This window comes from Bactrocera dorsalis, chromosome 5, assembly GCF_023373825.1.
Source record: "Bactrocera dorsalis isolate Fly_Bdor chromosome 5, ASM2337382v1, whole genome shotgun sequence".
NCBI classification, from domain to species: Eukaryota; Metazoa; Arthropoda; class Insecta; order Diptera; family Tephritidae; genus Bactrocera; species Bactrocera dorsalis.
Genome location: NC_064307.1, coordinates 8298424 through 8306682, shown reverse-complemented (window position 1 = coordinate 8306682; position 8259 = coordinate 8298424). Strand labels below are relative to the sequence as shown.

Here is an 8259-nt window from a genome sequence, read left to right as displayed (position 1 = left end):
AAAGCAAATCATAATAACGGTAAGAATAAACTACTTACGTGTTGGCAATACAAAGTGAGTGTGAAAATTGTAGCGAGAAGCGAGGCGTTGCAAATAAAGTCGTGACAGGAAGCGAGCGGATAAATATTAAAAGCGGCACGACACACACACACACACACACCGGCAAATGTGTGCATGCGATTGCTTAGACCTACGTGCGCCATGTTGTCCAAGTCAATGTAGTTGTGTATGCATATGTTAGCATGCATTTACATTTGCCATGCTGATTGCCGATGCCGTAGTGTGCGTATGGATGCGCGGAAGGCGGGTGGTGGTGGCTTTGAAATGATGATGACGATGATGACAGATGAGAGTGTAGTGTTTGTGAATGCCTAAAAGGCTTTTGCAATGGTTTATTGCCTGGCCCTCACACCGCTGCGCGCCAAGTGATGTACGCATACTGCAGAGTTGTCACCTGTCACATGTTCGCAGCAATTGACAGCTGAACTTATAGCAAGCACACACACACGCAAACGCCCATATTTACCATATGATTGCGTAGCGAGGCAAGGCTTTTATCAAGTGCCTGTTTCACTGCTTATACACTACCTGCGCACCTCCACCTCCGCCAACAGCAAGCCCTGCCTGCTGTGCTTGTTTCCATTTGCTTATTTTCATAATTCCTTTTTGTGCTTCTTCTTGCTGCTTAAAGAAATGAAAATTACATTCAAAATGAATGAATTGAGATGCATTGCGAATGCATTTGAAATGAATGCCGGCGCATGTGTGTGCGCGTGAATGGTTGACTGGGTAAGTGAATGCCACATTGCTGCACTCTGCACCTTTGTGCGACACATCATTGCGTTGCTGCCGCCGCTCGCCAGCTTAACGGCCAAGGAATGTGCACCCTTAAGCGGCATGTCTGCAGACTCATAATAAGCGCGCTTACAGTGTGATAGAAGATATTTTCCGCGAAAAATTAATTTTAGTACTTTCACAGATTATAACCGCTGCATTTAATCCCTCCATGGTTAGCCAGATAGTCGGGTAATTTGCAAGTAACATCTAAAAAATCTTCCAAAACTACGAATATTTTATCCAAACAAAAAAAGATGGGAAAATAATTTCAATTAATCAGCATCCATTTGGACTCAAGACGCGATGCATGTTACTGTGCAACGGCACCCATACGATGCAATTGTACTTGCATTGCAATTGCAACGAACCGACGAACGGACCTTTCTGTAAGCGGAAGGGGTAGTAAATGTATGCTGCTTCACCGTTGACTTGCATTCATGCTTAGAGTGCGAAATATTGTAAATTCAAACATTGCGAATTTCAAGTTGTTGATGGATGATTGCTGATAATGTTGACGCAAACCACTTCTCCAGCTGCGCTCGGCTCTGTCACCAACTCCAGAATGTTAGAGATAGTGATGGAAAAGTAGTTAATGAATGCGATTGTCGTGTTGATGTGAGAATGTTTGATGGCAGTGTTGATCATCATGAATCATGCTGTATGTGCCGTAATTGAGAATTGATGTAAACATAGACGCAGGTGTATAAACATACTGAAATTACATGGAATGCAATTGAGAGCGCATGTTTAATTCATCTCCGGCGGGTTCTGCTGTCATCGTGGTCAATCCTGTCTACGAAAGTAATCATTAAAACGGTATTACTTTGATCTGTCAGACAGCCTTTATCAATCGAAGTCTAATTTGTAAGCGAAAAACCATTCAACAACATCGATGGTTCAATCTTGTTGCTACGGCACATTTTATTCTTCTTCTTCTTTGACACTACGCCGTGGATCGGTCTGAGAATAAGAAACATCGCTAGTTGCCGATATACTTTGCGAGGTCACGCCAGTTATAAATCCATTAGATGCGTGGCGGCTCTTGCTTCGGTTGTTCATCCATAAGTCTCAAGCCGAGTAGAAGGAGCTTTTCGCTGGAGCTTCATCGTACAAGCGAACGGCAAAGACATATCGACCACATTTATTGAATTTTTCTACGCTTGAATTCATGTCGCCGTATAGATCACACTGTTCGTGGTTTCATCTTTTTCGATATTAGCACCTTGGATACGTATGGACTTACGTTAAGTATACTGTAATCGTGACTTCCGTCTATAACAACGTGGTCAAGTTGATTGAGTGTGTTTTGTGATACGTGGACAGTCAGATGCTGAAACATGGTGCTTAGCGTGAGGACTAAATTTTCCAATTGTCGATCCAAAGTTGCTATAATCGCGTAAGCGGTGTCTACGCCAATAAGGAAGAAGAATATGGAATTTAGCCTTGAAGCGGATTGTAGCTATCTTTTCACTCATCGGTTGGATCTATAAACAAGGTGGCGAGGATTTCGACCAACCATAAATCCTACACTAAATTTGTGCATTGTCTCATGCTAGCTGTAGGAGACGCCATATTTCGTGCAGCCATGTCACGCCCATCGCATCCTGGAGCGCGGTGATGTCGGATTTGTTTTTTTCGTTAACATTCACCACTGCGATAGCGGTACTTTACTTATAAAGTGTCCAGATATTCCTGGTGCATATTCGTGATTCGTGTTACTTCGTGAGTTCGCTGTTGTCATCATTTCGGGAGGTCTAGATCCGAGGCTTTCATGTGTCTTTCATTGGAATTATATATGTACTTATATATTTTAATTATAACAACTGCCGAATTCTTTCCTGGCAAAAAGTCAAATTTTGACCCCTTCACGGGGAATTACAGGGCAGGTAAATATTTCTAAAACTGAGTAACTAGTTCGCATTATATTAACAGACGGACGAACGAACGAGTGGACAAACAGATGAACATGTCTAATGCGACTCTGCTCGTCACACCGATCAGCCTTTCTATCCGGTAAATAGAATTCAACTTAATAACCATCAAAAAAAAGTTGTGACCGACCAATGTACATGAGTAATAGAGATGTCCACTTAACAGAGCGTCCGTTTAATAGATAGTTCACTGCATAACAAACATGTAGTTGCCAGTTCGATCATCACCAAGAACGTTGAGTTACGACAGAATTTCATCTACGTCAACTTTTGTATGCCCTACACATACATACACGCTATAATATAATAACTTATTCAAATATATATGGACATACATAGACTCTATCATATGTAGATAAGAGCTCAAATACAAAGCGTACGCACGAGCACTCTCTCGCCTCTTTCGATCGCTCTTTGAGGGCTTTAGTCTCGTAGCGGCACTCTTAATTATCGGCTGATTACCTTCAGCTGCTCAGCTGTTTGACTTAGACGCCACTTTGCCAATTTGGTTACCTTGACGTGGAAGCATAAACACATTTAAGTAGTCATAAGCCAAGCAGGCGGCCAAGCCAACCGCGAAACGCAGTGATCGGCAGTAAACATATCCACATACAAACCTTTCTACACATAAATATGCTTAATAATTACGAACGTAAGGCGTACCGAGCGTGAAGCGTAAAGTGTTTTGTGTATATTACTTTGTGTTATTCATCAGCTGTGAGCTATAAAGAAAGGCAACAACTACTCGCACTCGGCCGTTTGAGTAAGCCGCATTCGCACACAAATTACACATATATACACTTATACATATATATACAGACAGGTAAATAATCGCTTTAGGAGCGGAGTGCGCGATCGCTTGTTGACGTTGAGCGTCGAACGTGGAAATGTACATGACTTTTATTGGACGGCGTGTGACTCAGTCAGTAGCTTAGCGTAGTTTGGTAGCAGCAAACCGAGTGCACGCAATTTCGGAAACAAACAACATATATTTGGACGGATACAAGCGCAGCCGTAAAGTGCGCGTTGCAATTACGTAAGCACGGTGAATAGGAAGAGTGCAAGCACTGGAAAGAAGTGAAAAAGTGTGAAACTCAAAAACAAATTCTAAAAACTTTTTTTCGTCTGCAAGAATCAAGAAAACGTTCGATAAAGTGCGATAAAGTAATTGCGCCAAGTTCAGTGAGTTCCGCGCGTAAAGATTCGAATAGCAGTGAAGTGCGCCTTCATATCCACCCACAACAGTCATCGGTTTCAAAAGCTCAGTGAACATTTTCATGAGCTATAAGCCATTAAATAGTGTGCTTTGGTTTCCACCTACCCGCCTCAGCTATTTTCAAATACAAGGTCCAAAATATTTTACTAAAAAGTGAATTTCTCATCTAAAACAAAAAGCGGAATTCGTAAGTTCAACACTGATAAGATAAGCGCAAAGGCGAGAGAGAGCAAACTTGGCATCTGCGCACTCACACACATACATTCCATTGCATCCGTGTGTCGCGCAACGAAAGCGGGGTAAGTTGCTTTATATACTTCTCATATGTAAATTAGCCGTATCGCTGCACACCTGACGTCGCACTAGCTGTTGTTGTTGTTGTTGACAGCTAGACGCTTTGCTCGTAGCTGCCGTATTATCTTACACCTACTCTACTTCATGAAATAAACACGCCGTTAGCCAAGCATAGAAAGCACTTACATACTTCCACCTTAAGTGCGAACAATGGCAAACTAGTTCTGCATTCTCTTTGAATAATAATTTGAAACAGCTGAAGTCCCACAAGTTGCACCGCTGCCAACGACTGAAGTCAATGCTATTGACGGCAAACATCCAGTTGACAATCACAACGCTACTATTTGCATGCTAGAGATGTGTGTACTTATAGCCTCGGTACTAACAGCGGCGTGAAATAGATATTATATTTACAACGAGCTCACACATGATCTGTGCTTCACCGTGGGTTTCCTTGAGACATATGTAATTCTAACTTACCATGATCCCTGGAGTGACCTGATTTATCTTCTTCTTCTTTAATTGCGTAGACACCACTTACGTGGCTGAAGCCGAATTTGCAACAGCGCGACAGTCGTTTTTTCTTTTAGCTGTTGACGCCAATTGGAGATTCCAAGTGTAGCCAGGTCCTTCTCCAACTGGTCTTTCCAACGGAGAAGAGGTCTTCCTCTTTCTCTGCTTTTAACGGCGGGTACTAGGTTGAATACTCTCAGGGCTGTAGCATTTTCTTCCATTGGGACGCCATGACCTAGCCAGCGTAACCGCTGTCTCCTAATTCGATGAACTGTGTCGATCTTGTCGTATAAACTCGTCCAGGAAAAAGACCGTAAATCTTCTGCAGAACCTTTCTCTCGAAAACTCGTAACGCCGACTCATCAGATCTTACCATCGTCCCTGTCTCTGCGCCATATAGCAGGACCGGGATGCTAAGTGACTTGTAGAGTTTGGTCTTAGTTCGTCGAGAGAGAACTTCACTTCTCAATTGCCTTCTCGGTCCGAAGTCGCACCTGTTGGCAAGAGTTATTCTGCGTTGGATTTCGAGGCTGACGTCGTTGTTGGTATTAATGCTGGTTTCAATATAGAAGAAATTATCTACAACTTCGAAGTTATGACTATCAAAAGTGACGTGGGAGTCGCGAGTGCAACAATTGTTCGTTTGATAGGAGATATTTCGTCTTGCCGTCGGTCACAATCAGACCCATTTGCTTTGGTTCTTATCCACTCTATAGAAAGATGAACTGATTTGTCAAATAACCCCAAAATTGTAAAGATCTGTAAAGTTATTATCCGTGATTTGCTGCGGGATCAAGATCAAACACATTTTTAGTGCTCACGCTGAGACTTTTTACAAGTTTATTCATATGAATGTCATATGTTTATAGTCGCTTTGAATGTTGTGCTCTGGCCGACCAGTGTTGAAACACACATGCACCTTGCGGTATCATATTATACCCTTTATGCTCTGATTTGCATTGAAATTGTTTGGTCTTAAAGTCGCCACGCTTAAGAAATATGATTAGTACCAATGACACGCTAGCGTTTTCTTCACAATGACACACATACTTACATATGTTCTTCTGTGAGCAAGTTGTTCAAATGCGTTGATCACAGATATTATGTGACAAGCGCGTAAAGCGCGACTGGAATTGTAATCGTCATTGTATCCGAAGCGCACTTAAACTTAAAAACTCGAAATTTCAACACACCGGTATGTACTTTACATATGTACATATTAGGCATTTATTATACGTGATGTAAAGACTTCTAACCGACTATGGCGATTTACGAAGTATTGAAACGTCATGCCATTAGGAGAGTTCTTGGCGATCGCATAAGTGAATGCATACAAATAACTTTTTCGAGTACCCAATATATTCATCAAATATGTGACCGTTATTTCTTTATGCAACCGGGCGAGCGTTTAGAAATATGAATGAAGTGCATGAAGTACATGCTCTTGACTAGCCTTGGCTTTCTTCAAACTATTGAATAGCAGCACAACAGCGTTCAAAACATGTTTCAGTCACGTGCATGTAATTTCCTCGCTTTAGAGTTATTTAATTACCGAAATTTATGCTCGCGGCTTTTATACACTCTTTGCTACTATTTGGTAGTCAAATTTTATTGTAGAAGAGTATTCTTACTCCTATTTGGCCAGTGAACTAATATATTTATTTCCAAACACTCTTTTAGATTTCATTAATTACACTGGCTTGTGTGTCTTTGATTACTTACAAATCGAATATTTGAGGAGAAATAGTATCTTCAATTATTTATGTCATTAAAATGTTGGCTTATCTGAAGAACTTAACTTTTTTCATTAATGGATGGAAATTCCAACGGTCTTTCTGGCGATTGGCTTGGATACAAACGCACTTAGCACTTGTAAAAGAAACGAAGAGGAAATGCAAATTAATCAAATCATTGTTTTCCCTGTACAGATTGAACCCAGCAGAGTATTTAAGGGTAATGCACAGGCAACTAATCTCAAAAAGTCCATAGGGTGGAACATACGTACAAAGCCTCTAACTGACTTCGATCAATAACCCTCTTCTCTCCTCTCAAAAGAGTTACGTGAATGAGATAGAAAGAAAAGGAACTCTACTAAAAAGTAATCAAAACACTATTAAGTATGCGTTCGCAGTCATTTTGATATCTGATATAGCTTGTTCGATTCATTGGAAACTAACACTTAGCGAATCGAAGACGGTTTCTCTATCATATAGAATCTCTAAGCCAAGCAACTAAACTGAACTGAATCAGACTAAGCAGTGTAAAAAAATATATAAAATGGTTGGGGATTTTTGTTATTGTTTCCAATTATTTACTCTTAATACTTCTATATTTAGTTTTTCACGAAAAAATATAATTGTACCATTTTTTTGCTGCTAAAATTTGCAAAGCTCACTTTAGCTGCGTGAGAGTTACCAAAGCAAAAACTTCACTATTGCAATTAGTCACATGTCACGATAAGTTCTGCTAATGACTTTTCGTAAGCGAATTTGTCACAAAGCAATGGATCTTTATAATGTGTGTTAATGCTTGAGTTAATGTTAGACAAATGATTGTTCAATGACAAGTGTCAAATGCAATCATTCAAAGCGATGCGGGGGAACCCGAGTTACTTCTTAAAAACAAAATACTAGTGAGCATGAAATAGTAAGACTTTGTTTATAATTTTAAAATTCTTAATTTATTCTTCAAAATCTGTGTTGACACCCTCAAAGTAATTGCTTTTGGTCTCAATACAATTGTGTCATAATTTTTTCGAATCCTCGAAACAGTTGTTAAAGTCAATTTTCGGAGTAGCCAATGCGAGTAGCGAAGTAAAGTTCTCTCTCGACGATCAAAAACCAAACTCTATAATTAACTCATTAATCCCGTCACTCTAGCTCTGAAAGTGGAACAGTCGGCGTTGAACATTAACCCTTTGAACGTTGGGACACATTTTTGGAAATAAATTTTAAAATAGCCATAGATTTTAATAAATATAAACTCATTATAAATTCGCCTTTTTCAATATTCTCCATCACAGATCAGTACTATTTTATCAAGGGCTGCTAGATATTATTTGTTTTTGCATAAATATTTATATTTGTTGATTGGTTTCAAAGGCGTAAGACCTGTAAATAACTGTATATCATAGAAATAGGCAGGAAAGACATTGAGTGGCAAAACATATTTGCAGTGCTTTTGAGAAGCCGCCCACTAGTCACACTCACACACACAGCTACACAGTTAAAAGCCAAAGTAATTACTGCAACTGCAGATACTCAATATGAAAAATGAGCCTTGATGACACTTGATTACTTCAGGGTTGCTGCAGCGTTGCGCAGAGCTTTTATCTGTGTCAATTAAGAAGTTTTCGAAAAAAATTTGTTGTCCACAAAGACTTGTGGTTTTATTAGTGGTCAACCGCGTATAAAACTCGGCTGAAAGGCACTAAAGCAACAGACACTTGAACATGTGTGTACGTACAAC

The 8259-nt window shown here is 40.1% G+C and overlaps 1 protein-coding gene across 8 annotated transcripts in view; it reads left to right on the top strand.

Annotated features, from left to right (window-relative positions):
• Positions 1 to 3310: 3310 nt before the first annotated feature.
• LOC105231310 (uncharacterized) overlaps positions 3311 to 8259 on the top strand; it is a 78523-nt gene continuing 73574 nt past the window's right edge. The window contains exon 1 of one of the 8 annotated variants that reach the window (XM_049458676.1): positions 3311 to 4283. The gene's annotated coding sequence lies outside the window, so the exon portion shown is untranslated. The remainder of the gene's footprint in view (positions 4284 to 8259) is intronic. The other 7 variants (XM_049458679.1, XM_049458680.1, XM_049458673.1 and 4 more) reach the window with 7 other exon arrangements.